This window comes from Schistocerca americana, chromosome 1, assembly GCF_021461395.2.
Source record: "Schistocerca americana isolate TAMUIC-IGC-003095 chromosome 1, iqSchAmer2.1, whole genome shotgun sequence".
Taxonomy (NCBI): domain Eukaryota; kingdom Metazoa; phylum Arthropoda; class Insecta; order Orthoptera; family Acrididae; genus Schistocerca; species Schistocerca americana.
In genome coordinates, this window is record NC_060119.1 from 1200600739 (window position 1) to 1200624158 (window position 23420).

At 43.3% G+C, this 23420-nt stretch overlaps 1 pseudogene; it reads left to right on the forward strand.

The window, feature by feature from the left end:
• The first annotated feature begins 383 nt into the window (after positions 1-383).
• LOC124557426 lies at positions 384-501 on the forward strand (annotated as a pseudogene).
• Positions 502-23420: the final 22919 nt, after the last annotated feature.

Below are 23420 nucleotides of genomic sequence, written 5' to 3' on the forward strand. Positions count from 1 at the left end.
ACTCGTTCGGTCGTCCTCTCAATTCTACCCTACGTGTCCAGCTGAACTCCATTATGTCGAGTGTCCACTTTAACCTAATTCATCCGACTATTTGAGCAGTGGTACACGACCGCCCGTAGCTGACTAATCCCAAGACAGTGCGGCATTGGTACACGTCCACTTCACACGATCCAGTAGGCAGCATACTGCCGCATATGATTGACTGACGAACGTATCCCAGTGAAACTGACCTGGCCGGATGTAATCGGTGCTAGCGAGTGCCTTTTGTTAATTATGTCTGTGTAGGTTTCGCACATAGTAGCCTACTGGGCGTAGGGATACTGAAATCTTGTGAACGAGTACAGGTCACTGTGGAATATGGAAGACTTGAGATACTACCACCGGGCAACGGCATTGCCGCAGTGGATACACCGGTTCCCATGAGATCACCGAAGTTAAGCGCTGTCGGACATGGTCGGCACTTGGATGGGTGACCATCCGAGCCGCCATGCGCTGTTGCCATTTTTCGGGGTGCACTCAGCCTCGTGATGCCAATTGAGGAGCTACTCGACCAAATAGTAGCGGCTTCGATCAAGAACACCGTCATAACGACCCGGAGAGTGATGCGCTGGTCCCACGCCCCTCCTACCCACATTCTCCACTGCTGATGACACGGCGGTCGGATGGTTCCGGTAGGCCACTCGTGGCCTGAAGACGAAGTGTAAAAATAAAAGAAATACCACCACCACGATTTACAAAGGAAACTATGGTTCAAATTTGCAAAGCACCTGAGTGTGGAAGCTAAGTGGAATCGCCGATCACAACGTAACAAAGAACATAACGCTTCGTGATCAAGTTTATTGAATATGAGGTATGTGACGTATAGTGTACTTTCACTAAGACTGTTTAAAAAATTCTAGATATTGCATTTAAAAATAAAACTGAGAAGAGCCTAAAGCCGCTCCTTAATTCCACCTTGCCTACTTGTGTCTGATCATGTTAGTGTTGCTTGGTGCCATAAACTGTATACATGTCCGAAAAAGCGCTTGTTGTTATATTTTTAAATTGGATTCTCTGTTCTTTACGTACGTCAAATACGGATTGAAAGCACGTCGTCAGTGAGACTATTTAGAAGATTATAAAAAATGTACTTAAAATCGAAACTGAGAAGAATGCCTTCAACCATACGTTTGCCTCGTGTAACTATATTCTCCGAATTACTCTAATTGCTTTCATTCGTGCACTCTCTCTTAATGAAAGAAGGCATAAATTTATCTCCGATGGAATAAACTGAAATGGCTCTGAGCACTATGGGACTTAATATCTGAGGTCACCAGCCCTTAGACTTAGAACTACTTAAACCTAACTAATAAAGGGGCATCACACACATCCATGCCCGAGGCAGGATTCAAATCTGCGACTGTAGTAGCAGCGTGGTTACGGACTGAAGCGCCTAGAACCGCTCGGCCACATTGGCTGGCTCGGATGGCATATAACGCATCTTTTTCTCGATGGTATTATCTAGCTAGTGAATGCAGCTGCTGGTTCTTCGCCCTCCATGTCAGTTATCATTTGTGCTACTAGCATGTACATTTCAGTGTAATCCCAAAATTACCAGTCTTATCGATTTCAACACATTTTTGTAGCAATCTCCATTTGCTAGTCATTATTCCATACGCACATACTGTCACTTGTCGAGCTGTTGACAGACACCTGTTGAAAGTGGTTTGCATTGGTAACTGGGAATTGTCTCATTAAGTAAGTTTCCTCGTGATGGACTGCTGCCGGCCGTGTGTCGGATGTTCGTGGCTGCAGCGGGCGTGCTTCATTGATAGGCAATAGTTTCACAGCCGTAAGAACAATCTATTATTGGGCCGAATACGACCTTAGTGGACCTCGAGGCTAATGGAGTCGCGCTGCCGCAGCCGCAACTCTGTTCACGCGGCTTTCAACCCTTCACGGCTGAATGACGTCTTGTAATGTCACACAATTCGTTTGACAGAAGACATTGCAACTCAGAAAAACGTTATTTGGTTTGAGTCATAGATGAAATTTCACATTTTTAGAACAAATCAATATACGTACTACACTACTGGCCATTACAATTGCTACGCCAGGAAGATAACGTACTCCAGACGCAAAATTTAACCGACAGGAAGAAGATGCTGTGATATGCACACGATTAGCTTGTCAGAGGATTCACGCAAGGTTGGAGCCGGAGGCGACACCAACAACGTGCTGACATGAGGAAAGTTTCCAACCGATTTCTCATACACAAACAGCAGTTGACCGGCGTTGCCTGGTGAAACGTTATTGTGATGCCTCGTATAAGGAGGAGAAATGTGTACCATCAAGTATCCGACTTTGATGAAGGTCGGATTGTAGCATATCGCGATTGCGGTTTACCGTATCGCGTCATTGCTGCTCTCGTAGGTCGATATCCAATGACTGTTAGCAGAATATGGAATCGGTGCGTTCAGGAGGGTAATACGGAGCGCCGTACTGCATCCCAACGGCCTCGTATCACTAGCAGTCGAGATGACAGTCATCTTCTCCGCATGGCTGTAACGGATCGTGCAGGCACGTCTCGATCCCTGAGTCAACAGATGGCGACGTACGCAAGACAACAACCATCTGCACGAACAGTTCGACGACGTTTGCAGCAGCATGTACTATCAGCTCGGAGACCATGGGAATGGTTACCCTTAACACTGCATCAGAGACAGGAGCGCCTGCGTTGGTGTACTCAACGACTAACCTGGGTGCACGAATGGCAAAACGTCATTTTTTCGGAGGAATCCAGGTTCCGTTTGCAGCATCATGTTGGTCGCACCCGTGTTTGGCGACATCGCAGTGAACGCACATTGGAAGCGTGTATTCGTCATCGCCATACTGGCGTATCACCAGGCGTGATGGTATGGGGTGCCATTGGTTACACATCTCGGTCACCTCTTGTTGGCCTTGACGGCAGTTTGAACAGTGGACGTTACATGTCAGATGTGTTATGACCCGTGGTTCTACCCTTTATTCGATCCCCGCGAAACCCTACCTTTCAGCAGGATAATGTACGACCGCATGTTGCAGGTCCTGTACAGGCCTTTGTGCATACAGAAAATGTTCGCTGCTACCATGGCCAGCACATTCTCCATAACTGTCACCAATTGAAAACCTCTGGTCAATGGTGGCCGAGCAACTGGCTCGTCACAATACGCCAATCACTACTCTTGATGATGATGAAGCTGCATGGGCAGCTGTACCTGTACACGCCATCCAAGCTCTGTTTGATGCAATGCCCAGCCCTATCTTGGCCGTTATTATGGCCAGAGGTGGCTGTTCCGGGTACTGATTTCTCAGGATCTATGCACCCAAATTGCGTGTAAATGTAATCACATGTCAGTTGTGGTATAATATATTTGTCCTCTTAGTATCCGTTTATCGTCTGCATTACTTCTTGATGTTGCAATTTTAATGGCCAGTAGTGTATCACAAGATTAGATACTACCTCAAAAATTATTCCAAAAAATTAGTGTCGCATCTGTATGGTAGTGTCATACTGTGTGACTGATCCCATGAAGCTAGCGATGCATGGCGACGCAGGCGGCTAGGCCGTGCTGCGTACTAGGCGGTGGGCACATTAATCAACACTGGAAAGAGGGAGGGGCGGGGGGTGGGAAGCAGAGGCAAGTGCTGCGCGGGGCGCGGTCGGTGTTGGGCCACAAAGGCGCACCGCACAATGGCCGCAGACCTCGCGCAGTCCGCGCCCCGCGAGGCCCATATTTCAAAAACCTCGCCTGCACTCCAGGGCCGGCCCCTTGCAGGTATGCAGCCCGGCCACCCTGTGAGCACCTACCAATGCGATTTGTAGCATAGAGCCTGCTGCTCTCCTGTATGTATAAGCGTGTCGACAGGTGGCCCTCTCGGTTCATACAAAAAGGCAAAAATATTTTCACATGCGATTAGTACTTAATGGTGCAATCAGATCGTTTTACATGGTTAGAAGAGATTTGCATCATCACAAACCAACCAAAGATTTTCACCACCCCTGCACTCAGAAATTCGTAGCACAGAAAACAATCATTTACAATGTGTCCAGATCACCGAATAAAGAACGAAAGACGTTTCTAAAACAATAAAATCGTATGTGTGGGAATGCAGACTTTGTCGGCGAATTTCGATAAAGTCTTCCCGTGTTATCAACCAAGTAAGAGCGTCGTTCTGCAGTAAGTTTCGACAAGTTTCCTATTCATCATCATCAGACGAGATGTCGGATTCATGCCAAGTTCGTATTTTTAAAGCCATTGGACCGTAAGTTCCTCTACCTCCTGAGCAGCGGCTGGACCAATCATGCTCCACCGGAAGGGGCGTCCCCACGGTGGTGCAGGGAAATCGTGGACGGTGATGGTGGTGATGGTGGCTGCAAGGGGGGGGGGGGGGGAGAAACTCCCAACTTTTCGTTAGAGGTTCGTGCGTTCGTGTCCTGGTGCTGCCATCCTGTTCCACCCGCTGCCTTCGCCGCTTTAACATCAGAGCAAGTCTTCTGGTTCAGACTGTATACCAATTAGCTTCCTTTCAGAGTATGCTGATGCATTAGCTCCATACTTAACAATCATATACAACCGTTGCACAGGTCACACCAGTATTCAAGAAAGGTAGTAGGAGTAATCCACTTAATAACAAACCCGTATCATTAACGTCAATATGAAGCAGGATGTGTTCGAACATAACGAATTACCTCGAAGAAAACAGCCTATTGACACACAGTCAACATTGGTTTGGAAGACATCGTTCTTGTGAAACACAACTGCCGGCAGGAGTGGACGAGCGGTCAGACGGGTAGCTGCCCTCTGTAATAAAAAAACTGAGTTACTGGATCAACGACGAACTGAAACGGGTGTCTGCGACATCCGCGCCGAGCATCAATGAACGAAAACGAAAAAAAAAGCGGTTCTAGGAACTTCAGCCTGGAACCGCGCGATCGCTACAGTCGCAGTTTCGAATCCTGCCTTGGGCATGGATGTGTGTGATGTAGGTTACTTAGGTTTAAGTAGTTCTACGTTCTAGGGGACTGATAACCTCATAAGTTACGTCCCTAGTGCTCAGAGCCATTTGAACCATTTGAAACACAATAGCTCTTTATCCGCATGAGGTGTTGAGAGCTATTGACAAGGGATTTCAGATCTATTCCGTATTTCTGGATTTCCAAAAGGCTTCTGACACTGTACCACACAAGCGCCTTGTAGTGAAATTGCTTGCTTATGGAATATCGTTATGTGACTGGATTTGTGATTTCCTGTCAGAGAGGTCACAGCTCGGAAAGTCGTCGAGCAAATCAAAAGTAATATCTGGCATTCCCCAAGGTAGTGTTACAGGCCCTTTGCTGTTCCGTATTTATATAAACGATTTGGGAGACAATCTGAGCAGCCGTCTTAGGTTGTTTGCAGATGATGCTGTCGTTTATCGATTAATAATGTCATGAGAAGATCAAAACAAATTGCAGAAAGATTTATGAAAGATATCCGAATGGTGCGAAAATTAGCAGTTGACTCTAAATAACGAAAAGTATGAGATCATCCGCATGAGTGCTGAAAGGAATTTGTTAATCTTGGGTCACACGATAAATCAGTCAAATCTAAAGGACGTAAACTCAACTAAATACCTAGAAATTACAATTATGAACAACTTAAATTAGACGGAAGACATGTGGGGAAGGCTACCCAAAGGCTGCGCTTTATTGGCAGGACACTTAGAAAATGTAACAGACCTACTAAGGAGACTGCCTACACTACGCTTCTCCGTCCTCTTTTAGAGTACTGCTGCGCGGTGTGGCATCCTTACCCAATAGGAGTCACGGAGTAGATCGAAAGAGTTCAAAGAAGGGCAGCAGATTTTGTATTATAGCGAAATATGGGAAAGAGTGTCACTGAAATGATACGGGATTTGAGCTGGACATCATTAAAAGAAATGCCTTTTACGTTGCGACGGAATCTCCTCACGAAATTCCGATCACCAACTTCCTCCTCCGAATGAGAAAATATTTTGTTGACACCGACCTACATAGGGAGAAGCGATCACCACGATAAAATAAGGGAAATCTGAGGTCGTATGGAAAGATATAGGTGTTCGTTCTTTCCGCGTGCTATACGAGATTGGAATAATAGAGAATTGTGAAGGTGATTTGATGAACCCTCTGCCAGGCACTTCAATGTGATTTGCAGAGTGTCCTTGTAGATGTAGACGCAGAGCGCTCTTGGCATATTTTTGCTACCGGTAAATCCCATGCCGATCTCGTTTGGAAAACGCTATTCCAATAGACAAGATCGTCATGGGGCAGTTTCTCCACTGCCTCTCTTATGATCGAGTCCCAGAAAACGTCTGTCCGGCACAACATCGCTGTTTGTTCAAAAATCGCACGTGTGATCCTCGTCGAGGCTGTGCTCTGCCACAGATCTGTCCGCTTGGCCAAGATGAATGCTTCTCAAATGTTCTGAGCGGCGCTACGAAACACACTGCTGCGTGTGGCCGTTGTATTGCTTGCCATATTAGCAACTGATGCTGAGGACTCCAGGTGTCCATAGTCTTAGTTTATATTTCATTCAGCGAAGCGTGTTTTGTTTTTAGCCGATAATAAGAAAATCGTTTTACTGTTGTTCTCCTGTAATATCTGGGACGCTGACGGCTCACCCTACGGAAGGAACGTCAGGTGGCTTATGTCTTCTTCCAGATCGTCTTCCTTCGTTCTCTTGCTTCACTGGAGAGCGCGTTTTATCTGTTTCTCTGAGCTGTGAAAACAATGCCGCCGAACGACGCCTTCACTCGGCTTATAACCCGAGAAGACTTCATCAGAGAAAATCGTCTTTTTCCCTTTCTTTTCAGTATTGGAGTAACGTCCCCCTGCTCAGATGCAGGCTTGAAACCATCGTGGCATACTTTCAACGAGATCATCAAACCAACCTTGGTCCTAATTGAACCACTCTACAACGGCAATTCTAGGTACGTCGCGCAGCGTATGTCGTCATTGTGACCGTCGGAAAGCAGCTCATTTCTATAGATACCTCACATGTTCGATAGGGTTTGGGTTTACGTCAGAGGAAAGTACAGGCCACTCCATTCCGGCCATCTTAGCCGGCTAAAGCAATGTGTTCAAGAGAAAAGTTACCATCCATCAGGATGAAACTGCCACTAGTGGTAACAGAACCTCGTCCGCCTACCACAGAGCAGTGAGATTGCCCTCAACAGCCGCTAGAGGTGTACTTCAGCCCCATGTAATGCCATCCAACGCATCATTACCTTACGGTATATCTGGGACACACGTATTGGTGGAACTCGATTCTACTTGGTCTCCTCCTGACACGTAGCCTGCGCTTATCATTCCTGTGGCACTGGTAGATGGGAACGTAAATTCACATCACGCAATCCTTTATGAAGATTTTGATGCGATACATGACGCCTGTAGACTTTTGGAACACCTTATTCAGTTCTGGTGCACTCAGCCCACGGTGCCTTTGAGTCGAGAGTAGATATCGGTCACTTGTACATCTACCGAAAGTTGTCAGCCCTTGCAGTGTCGCCGGCCGGAGTGGCCGTGCGGTTCTAGACGCTACAGTCTGGAACCGCGAGACCGCTACGGTCGCAGGTTTGAATCCTGCCTCGGGCTTGGATGTGTGTGATGTCCTTAGGTTAGTTAGGTTTAAGTAGTTCTAAGTTCTAGGGGACTGATGACCTCAGTAGTTAAGTTCCATAGTGCTCAGAGCCATTTGAACCATGCAGTGTAGGTTCTCAACCCCACCGGACCGTACCGCATCAGTTTGACTCCAGTGCATACGTCGAGCAACTTACCTCGTTGGCAAGCCTTCTGCAGGGAATATGATGATGCGGAGCTTACTACAGGTCGCGACTGACCTTCATGGCGTGAAGGGTGTTCTTCCTTTCACAGACGTCACTAATGTATTCTTATAGTTTATTTACTTCTAAGGTGAAATGCTGCAATCCATACGAGTGGGGCGCTCTACCCTTTGGTAGCACTCATAATAACTGTGTGTAAGTTTACATACAACGTCAGGGGCTACATCCTAATCGGTCGAGGAACAGCCACAACAGTAACATACCTGCACGACTTATCGAATGACACACCACTTTTGTTTATGTGTGTATTTACTCAAAACTATTATCGCCATTTTAATGGTAGAACACGATGCCAAAGAATGCAAAAATATTGGGTCCATGGTTTATATGCCTTATTACAACTTTAGCTTAAAAGTACTTTACAGTCAGTACCAGGTAGCGATGTGTCAGCACCACTTCGTGGGCACACACCAGTGCAAGTTATAGGAAATGGGGCGCTGTTGTCTAATATGAACAAGTATACTGACAGGTGCCGAAGTATTTCCCCTGATTGATAATGATAGTAATATTTCATTCTGCACAAGCAAGGCATTTGACCAGAAGATTTACTCAAAGCCATTCCAGTCCTCCTGTCATGTTCTAACACAGGATAGAGTGAAGACAGGGCGTCTGTAATTTCCCAGCAGTTGGGAGCAAATACAGAAAGACAGACTTCCAGTCAGGCATATATGTGGTTCAACTACAAACACTTAATGGGTACCTACAAAAGGCACGGATTTTGGGACTCGATTTGATGCTCATTTCTTTTATTTTTTATTTACACGTCAAGTTCCGTAGGACCAAACTGAGTAACAACTCTCCAGGTTCATGGAGCGTGTCAGTGCATGAAATTGCAACATAAATCCAATAATAGATACAAATAAATGTTTATAAACCCGAAAATGTCAAGTCATAAGTCTAAGTAAATGCAGTCAACAATACTACAAGAATCATCTTAATTTTCCTAGGAACTCGTCGACAGAATAGAAGGAGTGACCCATGCGGAAACTCACAGCAGGATGCTCCAGGATACTTATATTTCTGATTAACACTGTTCATTTTCAATCAGACTAACTACTAAACTGACGGATAATTTGAAACATTAGAGAAAGCGAAGGATACAGCTGGTTGCACAACAGAAGTCGTTGTCTGAGTCCATGGAGGTGAAAGCTAAAAGACGCAGAAAACACTAGCAACATTGTAAATTACAATTTTAAATACAGCACTCCAAGTGAGAAAAAGACACTCCTCTGAGCTTACCCGAGGCTGGCGACGAGCGACAAGGAATTGGCTCCCCAGTAATCTGTGTGAGAACTCTGAATACAAAAATTATGGGTTTCTTATAGGACTGCGGCGGCGCTATATTTCTCCCCTCCTATAATTGGTCCGCCAGTCCACCACCACTCCACAGGCTTCGGTCAATCTGACGAGTGGCTCTTCACCTGCAACCTGCATGGTACATCTGGCCAACGGCACTCAAATTCCTCCTCTTCCCCTACTCGGTATGTAAGTATGTTTCACACCCTTACAGTAACAAACTTCAGGATTGGCAGCAACATAGTTCAGTTGCACAGTCCTTCCTCTTATGGCTAGTAGCAACGTCTCTTACGTCTCCTTGCCCTGCTCTGTGGCTCTCCCAATGACTTTGCGGTTCTCAGTGGCAAGTATCAAATCTGCTGTCTCTAGTAAGACGTGCCCTATTGTGATCATCTTCTACGGTTTCTACTGCGACGCCTTACAAGAGCGTCTAGGTGGTGGATGTAGTTACCAGTTAATTCTATGAAGTGAAACTTCTCCCCTGGGACGCCTGCCGAGAGCGTCTGCATTTTGCAGGGCTCTAGTGTTACTGTTTGCCTCCGCTAACCTAAACTCTACAACTTTTGTCTGCTCTGTACGTTGCATCTCTGATTTCCTGTCTTGTAGTAGCGTTAAGCCGCACAATATGCAATTTCATACACCGTCAATAGACACTCATTAAAATAGCACATTTCCAAAAAATTTAACAATAATGGAACGGTGTTTTATATGCATTATTACAATGCTTATGTGAAGGCTTGTATTCAGATAGTTTGACAAGAAGACTCTGTGACACTAAATTGCATTCTAAAACCGTGTAAGAACATGAGATGGCATAAGAGTTGTAAGATAGCTGTAAGGCAAAGTGTTGTACCTTCATACACTTTTAATACTCTAACCTGCTGTGTGATAGAAGTTTAATGCATTTTCTCATTCCATTTGTATCTTCTTAGTCAATTTATGAATTATGGTTTCACATTTTATGTGCTACATTCCTTTTTCTGATACTATAAAACTACTCCGGAATATTATTTGGTTTTACTATACGTGAAAAATATTCCGGTGTACAACATATGATGTACCTAGGAACAAAGATTTGATTGAAACTTAAGAGCATTGCAATCGATAAAATACTGAGAATGCAATATTGAACAGCCTATCCTCTACCTTATTTTTCTACTACACACAAATAACGAGTAAATGAAATCAGAAATATTACCGAAAACCAGATACAAGTTAAATACATTTTTAAACATAAGGGACTGGGAACCAACACAAATTTTCATTTTCAAGATAGGTAAAATTGTTGAGGCAGTAAAGAAGCTAGGTTCATTCGCTAGTATAATACTTCCCTTGCTAAAAGATCACCTCATGCTTCAAGGTACAAAATCGTGCCAGATAGGTTTAGTATGCCTTGGCTGTCCACACTTCATGAACGGAAGAGCCAAAAAACCTGGTACACCTGCCTAATATTGTGTAGTGCCCACGCAAGCACGCAGAAGCGCAGCAGCACAACGTGGCATGGACTCGAGTAATGTCTGAAGTAGTGTGGGAGGTAACTGATACCATGAATCCTCCAAGGCTGTCCATAAATTTGTAAGAGTATGAGGGATGGAGATCTCTTCTGAACAACACATTGCAAGGCATCCCAGATATGCCCAATAATGTTAATGTCAGAGTAGTTTGGTGGTTAGCGAAAGTGTTTAAACTCAGAAGAGTGTTCCTGGAGCTACTCTGTAGGAACTCGGGACGTGTCGGGTGTCGCATTGTCCTGCTGGAATTTCCCGAGTACTTCGGAATGCGCAGTGTACATGAATGAATGTAGGTTATCAAGGCGATCAGACAGGATGCTTACGTATGTGTCACCTGTTAGAGTCATATCTAGGCGTATCGATCGTTTTCATATCACTCCAACTTTACGCTCCCGATATCATTACAGAGCCGCCCCTGCTGACATGTACGGTCCATGGATTCATGAGGTTGTCTCCATACACATACACGTCCATCCGCCCAACAGAATTGGAAATGAGACCCGTCAGAACAGGCAACATATTTCGTCATAAACAGTCCAATGTCGGTGTTGACGGGCCCAGGCGAAGCGTATAGCTTTGTGTCGTGCAGTCATTGAAATCTACAGCAATTTGCGGAGGGGTTGCACTTCTGTAAGTTGAACGATTCTCTTCAGTCATCGTTGGTGCCCTTTTTGCAGGATCTTATTCCGGCTGCAGTGAGGTCGGAAATGAAATGTTTTACCAGATTCCTGATATTCACAGTACAATCGTGAAATGGTCGTACGGCAAAATCCCTACTTCATTGCGACCTCGGAGATGCTGTGTCCCATCACTCGGGTGCCGACTATAGCGCCACGTTCAAACTCACTTAAATCTTGATAAGCAGCGATTACAGATGCAATAACCAATTAAATAACTGCGCCATACACTTGTTGTCTTGTGTAAGTGTTACCAAATGCAGCACCGTATTCTGCTTGTTTACATATCTCTATATATGAATATGCATGCCTATACCAGTTTCTTCGACTCTTCAGTGTATAGATAGTTGTAAAAATGTATGGTATCTTATTTAACATAAAATTATATATCTGAGGGATGAACAGTACACATAAAGTAGTTTTAATGTATTGCACTTCACAGAAGAGTGTAGGACGCGAAATATTTAAAAATGCTGTGCAAAACACAATCTCATATATTACTACAACGCTTATACATACACATATACATACACACATACATACATATGTTAATAATTGTTCCATAGATCGTGGATACGACATTTCGTTATGATGTAGTATGTGTCACTTGAATATAAGTTTCCTTTACACAAAATAATTAATTTCCTTTTTTCCGTTACTACTTCGTATCTATGATTTCATCTGTCGAGTCGACGGAGTTGTCATTTAGAAATTCTTTTAATTTGTTTCTAAATGTTGGTTGGCTATCTGTCAGACTTTTAATATTAATTGTCAAATGACTAAGGTTTTTTGGCAGCATAATTCATCCCTGGGTATGCCAAAGTCAGATTTAACGCTAAATAGTGAAGATTAACCTTTCTTCTAGCATTGTAGCTATGCACTTCACTGTTATTTTTGAATTGAGATGGTTATTATTAACAGATTTCATAAGTGAATATATCTATGGCGAAGGTACTATAAATATCCAGAGTTCATTAAACAAATGTCTGGAAGGTGATCTTGGGTGGGCTCCAGTTATTAATCTGTTTACACACTGTTGTACAGTGAATACTTTTCCTGTTAGTGATGAATTATCCGAAAGTATGATGCCACATGAAAGTGGTGAAAGAAAACAGGCATAGTGGAATAATTTAATGATATTTTTACAGCCAAAATTTGCAGTAATCCTAATAGTGTAACTAGCTGAACTTAACCGTTTTAGCAGATCATCTGTATGTTTCTTCCAGTTTAGTTTCTCATCAATGTCCATGCCCACGAATTTTTAATACCATGCCCTAGTAACAGACTTCTGTTCATAGTCTATATTTATCAATGATGGCATTCCATTTAGTGTACCAAATTGTGTATACAGTGTTTTCTCAAAAATTTAGTGAGAGTCCATTTGCAGAAAACCAATTAATAATTATCTGAAAGACATTATGTACCATCTCCTCAGCTGATTCTTATTTGTGTGGTGTGGTTACTATACTTGCATCATCAGCGAAAATAATTAGCTTTACATCTTCAGGAATATAGAGTGGCAAGTCATTAATATATATTAAAAACAATAAGTACCAAGACTGAACCATAAGGATCACCATCATTAGAGGTCTCTGCTAATTTTTGCAGACTATCTGTACTGTCAGTTTCAACATTCAGGAATGCTCAATTTAAATATAAAATAAGGCATTTGTGTAGTGTCCCACTCACACCAGAATCTTATCTAGAAGAATTTCATGATTCGCACAATCAGAAACCTTTTAGAGATCACAAAATGTCTGAATTGGCAATGTTCGGCTATACAATACATTTAATATTTGATCAGTGAACGCATATAAGTATTTTCTGTTGAAAGATCATACTGGAAAGCAAACAGACATTTTGTTAGTACCTCATTTTGACAGATATGTGGCGCTACTCTTGAATATATAACTTTTTCAAGAATTTTGGACAAAGCTGTCAGAAGTGAGATTTGGTAGTAATTGCCAGCATCAGACCTATCCACTTTTTACACAGTAGTTCAACAATAGCGTATTTCAGTCTATCTGGAAAAGTGGCTGAGAAACCTACTTATCTATTGAGAACAAGCTTTTATTACTCTGTTGGAAATGTCATCAATTGCATGTGAGCTTCTATTTTTGAGTGAATTTATTATTTCTCTTATTTGAGAGGTGGGTTGAATTTCAGTTTTACCAAATTGCATAGGTATTGCCTATTCCATGTATCTTGAATTTTCTGATGATCAGCTGGATCCTATTTTTCCTACAATACTTAAAAAATTATTATGATAAATATTTTCTACTTCTGACTTCTTTTTAACAATCTTTTCGTTGAGTCTGATAGAAATGCAGTACTCCTGTGCTATCTGTTGCCATGTTTCCTTTTAACAATATTCCAAATTACACTCCTGGAAATTGAAATAAGAACACCGTGAATTCATTGTCCCAGGAAGGGGAAACTTTATTGACACATTCCTGGGGTCAGATACATCACATGATCACACTGACAGAACCACAGGCACATAGACACAGGCAACAGAGCATGCACAATGTCGGCACTAGTACAGTGTATATCCACCTTTCGCAGCAATGCAGGCTGCTATTCTCCCATGGAGACGATCGTAGAGATGCTGGATGTAGTCCTGTGGAACGGCTTGCCATGCCATTTCCACCTGGCGCCTCAGTTGGACCAGCGTTCGTGCTGGACGTGCAGACCGCGTGAGACGACGCTTCATCCAGTCCCAAACATGCTCAATGGGGGACAGACCCGGAGATCTTGCTGGCCAGGGTAGTTGACTTACACCTTCTAGAGCACGTTGGGTGGCACGGGATACATGCGGACGTGCATTGTCCTGTTGGAACAGCAAGTTCCCTTGCCGGTCTAAGAATGGTAGAACGATGGGTTCGATGACGGTTTGGATGTACCATGCACTATTCAGTGTCCCCTCGACGATCACCAGTGGTGTACGGCCAGTGTAGGAGATCGCTCCCCACACCATGATGCCGGGTGTTGGCCCTGTGTGCCTCGGTCGTATGCAGTCCTGATTGTGGCGCTCACCTGCACGGCGCCAAACACGCATACGACCATCATTGGCACCAAGGCAGAAGCGACTCTCATCGCTGAAGACGACACGTCTCCATTCACGCCTGTCGCGACACCACTGGAGGCGGGCTGCACGATGTTGGGGCGTGAGCGGAAGACGGCCTAACGGTGTGCGGGACCGTAGCCCAGCTTCATGGAGACGGTTGCGAATGGTCCTCGCCGATACCCCAGGAGCAACAGTGTCCCTAATTTGCTGGGAAGTGGCGGTGCGGTCCCCTACGGCACTGCGTAGGATCCTACGGTCTTGGCGTGCTTCCGTGCGTCGCTGCGGTCCGGTCCCAGGTCGACGGCACGTGCACCTTCCGCCGACTACTGGCGACAACATCGATGTACTGTGGAGACCTCACGCCCCACGTGTTGTGCAATTCGGCGGTACGTCCACCCGGCCTCCCGCATGCCCACTATACGCCCTCGCTCAAAGTCCGTCAACTGCACATACGGTTCACGTCCACGCTGTCGCGGCATGCTACCAGTGTTAAAGACTGCGATGGAGCTCCGTATGCCACGGCAAACTGGCTGACACTGACGGCGGCGGTGCACAAATGCTGCGCAGCTAGCGCCATTCGACGGCCAACACCGCGGTTCCTGGTGTGTCCGCTGTGCCGTGCGTGTGATCATTGCTTGTACAGCCCTCTCGCAGTGTCCGGATCAAGTATGGTGGGTCTGACACACCGGTGTCAATGTGTTCTTTTTTCCATTTCCAGGAGTGTATTTTGATTTTGTTGTCAGATGTACTAACCTCAGACATAATACACATACTTCTGGACTTTAAATAACTTTTCTTAATACAGTGCTGTAGTTTTTATAATGTTTCACTGCTTCTCCCCCTAGCTATAAGATACATTTCCCTTTTCTGTTTACAAGAGATCTTTATTCCTTTAGTAAGCCATGGCTTCTAGATGGTTCCTTAAAATTATATTTCACTGTTTCCTTTGGGGAACTGTTTTCAAATATACTCACAATGGTATCATGAAATCGGTTAAATTTTAAATTAGCATCAGGTTCCCTGCACACCTCAACTCACTCTAGCCATTGCAAGCTTTCCCTAAAAGTTTCAATTGTTAAATCTTTAATTGAATGCAGTATTTAGGAGGACTTTTTGCATTACTGTATGGAACTATGTTATATACTATAACTACCTGCACATCATGATCAGACACATCATTCTTATCAGGAAAAGTTTATATTTGATTCAATTTATCTTCGTCTACAAAAACATTATCTATCGATGTGCTGCTTTCCTGTACAACCTGACTAGGAAAATCAATAACTGACTTAAAATTGAAACAACCAAGTAATACTTCAGGGTCAAGCATGCTATGGGACTCTTTCAGAAAATCTATATTTAAATCCCCACAAACAAGAATTTTCTTGTCTGACAGATAGCGCAACAAAGAATCAGATTTTTTCAAAAATAGCTGAATTTTTCCTAATGGGAACCTATATATGGCTACCATCATAAAAGCACTGTTAGTTAGTTTAAGCTCACATGCACATGCTTGTATATGTTAGTCTGCACAAATATTTTTAGTTTCCAAATTTTTCACACTATTATTTATTTATTTATCATATGGAAATAAACATGCAATTTACAGCGATATTTACACAATACAAAATAAATATTTATATATAACGAAAGGAATGGACAAGAGTTATAGTCACTAATTATATGACAAACTGATATCCAGAGAGTCTATCCAAACCAGTGCTGTTGGTGAAGCATTGATATTTTTCACACCATGACAGATTTTTAACATATATGTCTCTCCTACTCTTTCCATAGTGCCTCTTCTTACATGTGCTGAAAGCTTATATCCACCTACATTTACCATTTCCATACCAGTTACTATATGATGTTCAGACAGGCATAGTATATCTATTCCACCACCAGTTTCTAAACCTTCTAAACAATCAAGAAGCTCATCATCTTTATTTTTAACCCCTGATATTCTGATGCAATATACTAAAATTATTTTTGATTGTGCTTTTCTGAAAATCTTATGATGTACTAACATTATGTTTCACCATACAGTTATGAGAATCATTTGATATAATAACATATCTAGTACCTGCATGTCTCAGCTTCTTATTAATCTTAATTTCAATTTTGGATGATTGGACACTAATCTTAGCCCAAAAAAGGAGTACTCCCATGAGTTTCACTGCCCCCTTAAATATGTTGCAATCATCTAAGCCAATTTACCGTTCCTACTGAGGTGCAGGCCATCTCATGTGAAGTTCTACCTACCTATACCATCAATAGGAACGAAACCCATGCCTGAAGCAGCTGTTCTATCTCCAGTTTGGCCCACCTGACAGAGCTGTTTAATTTGGGACCGATCATGCTGCATAAAAGGAGATACCAAGTCTAGTTCATTGCAAATGCTACTTTTACCAGGTTACACTCCATATTGTAGCCCTAATGCCTATCAATACTATTTCCCACTTCACCCACTACCCCAACATGATCCTGCTTTGTAAAACCCTTGCATAGTGATCCTACATCCTCTATCACTTGGCTAAGACATGCACTGGGCTTGAAAATACTTGCTACCGTTCCCCACCTGTTTTCACCCTTCTTCCCCCTTAACCTCATCAGTACCTCCTTAGCACTATCCAGTTCAGTTTGAAGGCCTCTAAGCTTCCCTTCCTGTTCAGCTATTTTCCTATCTCTTGAACATATTCTGCAATGCCATGGAAGAGACACATCTACTTCCCCAGTTCCCATGCCACTACATTCCCCTCAATGTAACCATCTGTCACAACAGCTGCACGGAACCCCAGAACAAACTTTCTTGCTCATGACTGTTTACAATCTTTTTTACAAAATTTATCTACGCAATAACAGTAATATTCTATTAACTACAGATCACAAGAGTTACTAAAATTATGTGCAACAGTAATATACCTGTATACTACTAATATACTAACGTAATGCATTTAAACTAACATTAAAAATCACAATTAATTACCCGAAAAATTAGACCTAAGATCGCATTACGTGATGTGTACTTTACGCCTTTTGAAAAGAAATAAATGACAGAACTTAAACCCTTTAATTCTCCAAGTAGATACGAGAGTACTAATTATATGTGTAATGAAAACATCCGAAATTCTTCACTTAAGCAAATGCCTTAAATTTGTATGTAAACCTACATCGAAAGTATGCAGGAATCAGCCCTTACGTTATGTTTTAGTTTTTTTCAAGAAATACTTTGAAAAGAGTGAAACATTCAATAGATAATTAGAAACAGACGCTAATTAATTTCCGTATGGTGTAAAATGCTTTTTGGAAATCTGGAAACGTTTAATCAGCCTGTGGCTCTTCATCCATGGTTCGCAGAATATATTTATAAACCGTGCTGATTCATGAGCGAAAGTGTTTCCGTCTCAAGGAGTATGTTCTTGTAATATGCATCATATCGGTGTTAAGGATATATATCTATAATTTTGTGGGTCTGTTCTTTCACCTTTCTTACCTACAGGAGTCACACAAGGTATTGATAATTGCAAGCTAAGTTATGGACAAATGGCGTGAAGTATTCTTTGTAAAATCGAACTGGGATTCCATTGGTACCTGGTGACTTATTTGCTTTCACCTCTTCTAGTTGCTTCTCTACGCTGGGAATGTTTATTGCAGGGAGCCTGTGCGATGGTCAAACGACGGTGTGTTGTTACGATTCTTCTTTATGAACGATTTCTTAAGTGAGAAACTTAAAACTTCGGCTTTCCTTTTGCTTTATTCTACTGCCACACAAGAATGGGCAACGAGTGCTTGGCCACCAACATTAGACCTGCTTAGGAAAGAAGTCGGCAGCTCCGTTTGGAATCCCACTTCGATTTTACAAAGTATAATCTATATCATTGGCAACTACTTATTTTGTATTGATCGCGAATTTCTCTCACAGCAAAAAGTCCCAAGCGACAGAGAAAAACGCAGGTGACTCTTGCATATGAGAAGTGTGAAAGAACGAGCATTCGGGAGGACGACGGTTCAATCCCGCGTCCGGCCATCCTGATTTAGGTGTTCCGTAATTTCCCTAAATCACTCCAGGCAAATGCCGGGATGGTTCCTCTGAAAGGGCACGGCCGACATCCTTCCCCATCTTTCCCTAATCCGATGAGACCGATGACCACGCTGTCTGGTCTCCTTGCCCAAACAACCAAACCAAACCAACCAAAGAACGGGCCCGCAAAATTACAGACTGATAACCTTAACATTGATTAGCTGCAAAATTACTGTAATTTCGAACATAATAAATTCCCTTGACGTGGAAAAGCTTTCGTCCACAGCTAAGCAAGTTCAGAAATCATCGCTCCTGTGGATCTCAACTTGCTCATTTCTCGTGTGACATTTTTCGATACATTGCAACAGGTAGACTCCGTATTCCTACATATCCAACAAGCATTTGACACAGTGCACCATTACAGTCTATTAATAAGTGAATCCGGAATTGTTTCGCAGATAGGTGAGAGCCTGTATGTGGGTGGCTCGAACACTTCTCAAATAACAGAACCCATCACGTTGTACTCGACAGCGACTGTCCGTCGGAAATAAGGGTATCGTCATTACTACGCCAGGGGAAGCCTGATAGGATCCCCATAATTTTCTTTCAACATAAATGCTCTGGCGGACTGGGTGAGCAGCAATCTGTGGCTGTTTTCTGATGATGCTGCCGTGTATAGGAATGTGTCGTCATTGAGTTACTGTAGGAGGATAGGAGATGAATTAGACTGAATGTCAAGTTGGTGTGATGAATGATAACTTGCTCTAAATGTAGGAAATCAAACCCGTAATGTTCGAACTGCATTTAGACTCATCGCGATCGCGTATCTGGGAATATATTTACCTGATTCAAGGAGCTTTCGTCTGATGTTGAACATCGTAATAATAGGCATTAGCTGGTAAGTGTCTTTTAGCTTGCACCTAATAATCAGTACTGTGTTTCGTATTGTTATACAAAAAATTACGAACAGAACGAGTACTGACGTTGGTAAAGAACTTCTCCTAGTTCTGCATTAAGCTGTGTTTCACCAGCTCGGTGTCTGCCCAGTAAGGAACTCATACACACTCTTGTTTTACCCCTGGACAGTTTTACTGCGGCAGCTGAGCGCCTGTGCGTCCTTAGTAGATTTATCTCTAACTCATATGTGATAACGTGTGTGCGTTTGGGTGAATTCTTTCTGTTGTCACTGTCCCATACCCTCCGCCCTACCCACATAAAACTAGCAACATCTGTGGTAAGCATCCCCAGGTTGATGAATGTGTATTATTAATTATTTTAGGTGACCTTGTAACTACGGCTATGTCGTTTTCATTGTCGTTCGTGTTTCATTGGCTGAAGCCCTTCTTATTTGCCGTTTTGTAAATATCAATAGCAGTCGTATGTGTTTAGAAACAACATACAGCCGTTCCTTGTGATCATTAACCGAATGTTATTTATTTATAAACCGTGTAGACAAAACTTCAGTCCTTCCCCTAAGCTAACCTGTTAACACGAGATAGAAAATGCTAGAAAAACAAGTGAGATTAACCACTGAGATGCACTTTAAATTTTTTCACGTGTCACCTCAGATCTTGAACTCATTAGCTAATGAAACTTATCCGTTGCCCATAAAATGGTTGTTAATGATTTAAATTCTGAAGGTGGCAGGAGTAAAATACAGGGAGCGAAAGGCTATTCGCAATTTGTACAGAAATCAGATGGCAGTTATAAGAGTCGAGGGACTTGAAAGGGAAGCAGTGGTTGGGAAGGGAGTGAGACAGGGTTGTAGCCTCTCCCCATGTTGTTCAATCTGTATATTGAGCAAGCAGTAAACGAAACATAAGAAAAATTCGGAGTAGGTATTAAAATCCATGGAGAAGAAATAAAAACTTTAAGGTTCGCCGATGACATTGTAATTCTATCAGAGTCAACAAAGGTCCTGGAAAAGCTATTGAACGGAATGAACAGTGTCTTAAAAGGAGGGTATAAGATGAACAAAAGCAAAACGAGGATAATGGAATGTTGCCGAATTAAGTCAGGTGATACTGAGGGAATTGGATTAGGAAATGAGACAATTAAAGTAGTAAAGGACTTTTGCTATCTGGGGAGCAAAATAACTGATGATGGTCGTAGTAGAGAGGATATAAAATGTGGACTGTCAATGGCAAGTAAAACGTTTCTGATGAAGAGAAATTTGTTAACATCGAGTATAGATTTAAGTGTCAGGAGGTCGTTTCTGAAAGTATTTGTGTGGGGTGTTGCCATGTATGGAAGTGAAACATGGACGATAACTACTACTTCGGACAAGAAGAGAATAGAAGCTTTCGAAATGTGGTGCTACAGAAGAATGCTGAAGATTAGATGGGTAGATCATATAACTAATGAGGAGGTATGAATAGGATTGGGGAGAAGTGGAGTTTGTGGCACAACTGGACTAGAAGAAGGGATCGGTTTGTAGGACATGTGTTGCGGCATCAAGGGATCACAAATTTAGTATTGGAGGGCAGCGTGGAGGGTAAAAATGGTAGAGGGAGACGAAGAGATGAATACACTAAGCAGATTCAGAAGGATGTAGGCTGCAGTACGTACTGGGAGATGAAGAAGCTTGCACAGGATAGGGTAGCGTGGAGAGCTGCATCCAACCAGTCTCAGGACTGAAGACCACAACAACAACAATGATACCTGCGGGGCAATCCAAAATCAAATACATAGTTTTTACGTATCTACTTATCACACGAAAGCTGATTAATAACAGACGCCTAGATAACCTTTTGTGAATATATATCAATCAAACGACCACCACTTTTGCTGTATTGCGTCCTAGGCATTTCCTCTCTTGTAATAACGAGTTTAAAATGTATTCAAAAAACTCTCTTACTAAGTTCTTTGCTGATAACACTCTTGTCGGGCAGGTGCAGCAGATAATAGGTTGGAGGCTGTAGTCCCAGTTATTGCCCACGGGAAGGCGATAAATCTTTCCCAGAATGTAGCATCAGATTCCGTTGAACAGTAACTCGCTGCGTCGTTGTTCTAGCGGCTCTACCGCCCTTGGGTGCCATTGCTTGTAGCAAATAGTAATAGTTACGAATGCGTCATCCACTGAGTAAAACCAGTGCTATCCTACTTTCTGGAAATATTATGGCGACGCAATGTCCCTGGGCATCGCTGAGCGTCTGGTCCACCTAGAAGTAGCTCCATTTCGCCAGTGCCAATGATACTCTCAACCATCATGAGTGGGCACACCATAAACTGCTCCCTCTGCATCGGCGCTGTCATGAGTGCAGGATTCTTTCTGTCAGATGTAACAAAGGTTTCCTCTGTTCTAGTTTGCACAAATTCCCTAAAGTACCACATTTTACCGGATATGGATGTGTTTCCATCTACATCTACATCAAACCCTGAAAGGCAAACAATGGTGTGCCCTGCAACCCTGTTCGCCTCGCGAATAGCGCGTGGGAAGAATGATAGATGTAAAGCCTCTGTATTGGCTGTAATTTCTCGAATTTTTTCCTCGTGGTCGTTACCTGAACAGTATATTGTTCGACTCTTCCGAAAAGTGGTCTCTAGAAAGTTCCTCTTGTAACGTCTGCCAGTCGAGTCTGTTGAGAATCCCCGTAACGCTTCCGCGCTGGCTAAACGATCCCCTGACGAAACGCACCGCTCTTCGTTGAATCTACTCTATCTCTTCTACGACTTTTACCTGGTAGAATCCCAGACAGATAAACAAAACTCAAGACTCGGTCGAACAAGCGCCTTATAAGCCACTTCTTTCGTGGATGAGTTGTATTTCCCTAAAATTTTTCATATCTATCTGAGTCTGGCATCTGCTTTTCCCACTATTTCTTTTCGTGTGATCATTCCAAAAAAAAAAAAAGAAATTGTTCAAATGGCTCTGAGCACTATGGAACTTAACTTCAGAGGTCATCAGTCTCCTAGAACTTAGGACTACTTAAACCTAACTAACCTAAGGACGCGGTCGCGCAGTTTCAGACTGAAGTGCCTAGAACCGCTCGGCCACACCGGCCGGCTGTAATTCCAATTAAGGTCGGTCTGGGTTGTTACTCCTAGATATTTTACGGTCGATACCGTTTCCAGCGGTTTCTCATCAATAGTGTATGATCAATATGTAACATTTATTTACGTTCAGGGTCAACTGCCAGAACCCGCACCATGCACCAACTATCAGGAAGTCTCTCTGCAAATCGGTACTATCTTATTGCATTAATACTTTGTTATAGACAATCGCGTCATGTGCTAACAGCCTTAAAGAGCATCCGACGCATTCTACTAGCTCATTTATACACTCCTGGAAATTGAAATAAGAACACCGTGAATTCATTGTCCCAGGAAGGGGAAACTTTATTGACACATTCCTGGGGTCAGATACATCACATGATCACACTGACAGAACCACAGGCACATAGACACAGGCAACAGAGCATGCACAATGTCGGCACTAGTACAGTGTATATCCACCTCTCGCAGCAATGCAGGCTGCTATTCTCCCATGGAGACGATCGTAGAGATGCTGGATGTAGTCCTGTGGAACGGCTTGCCATGCCATTTCCACCTGGCGCCTCAGTTGGACCAGCGTTCGTGCTGGACGTGCAGACCGCGTGAGAGGACGCTTCATCCAGTCCCAAACATGCTCAATGGGGGACAGATCCGGTGATCTTGCTGGCCAGGGTAGTTGACTTACACCTTCTAGAGCACGTTGGGTGGCACGGGATACATGCGGACGTGCATTGTCCTGTTGGAACAGCAAGTTCCCTTGCCGGTCTAGGAATGGTAGAACGATGGGTTCGATGACGGTTTGGATGTACCGTGCACTATTCAGTGTCCCCTCGACGATCACCAGTGGTGTACGGCCAGTGTAGGAGATCGCTCCCCACACCATGATGCCGGGCGTTGGCTCTGTGTGCCTCGGTCGTATGCAGTCCTGATTGTGGCGCTCACCTGCACGGTGCCAAACACGCATACGACCATCA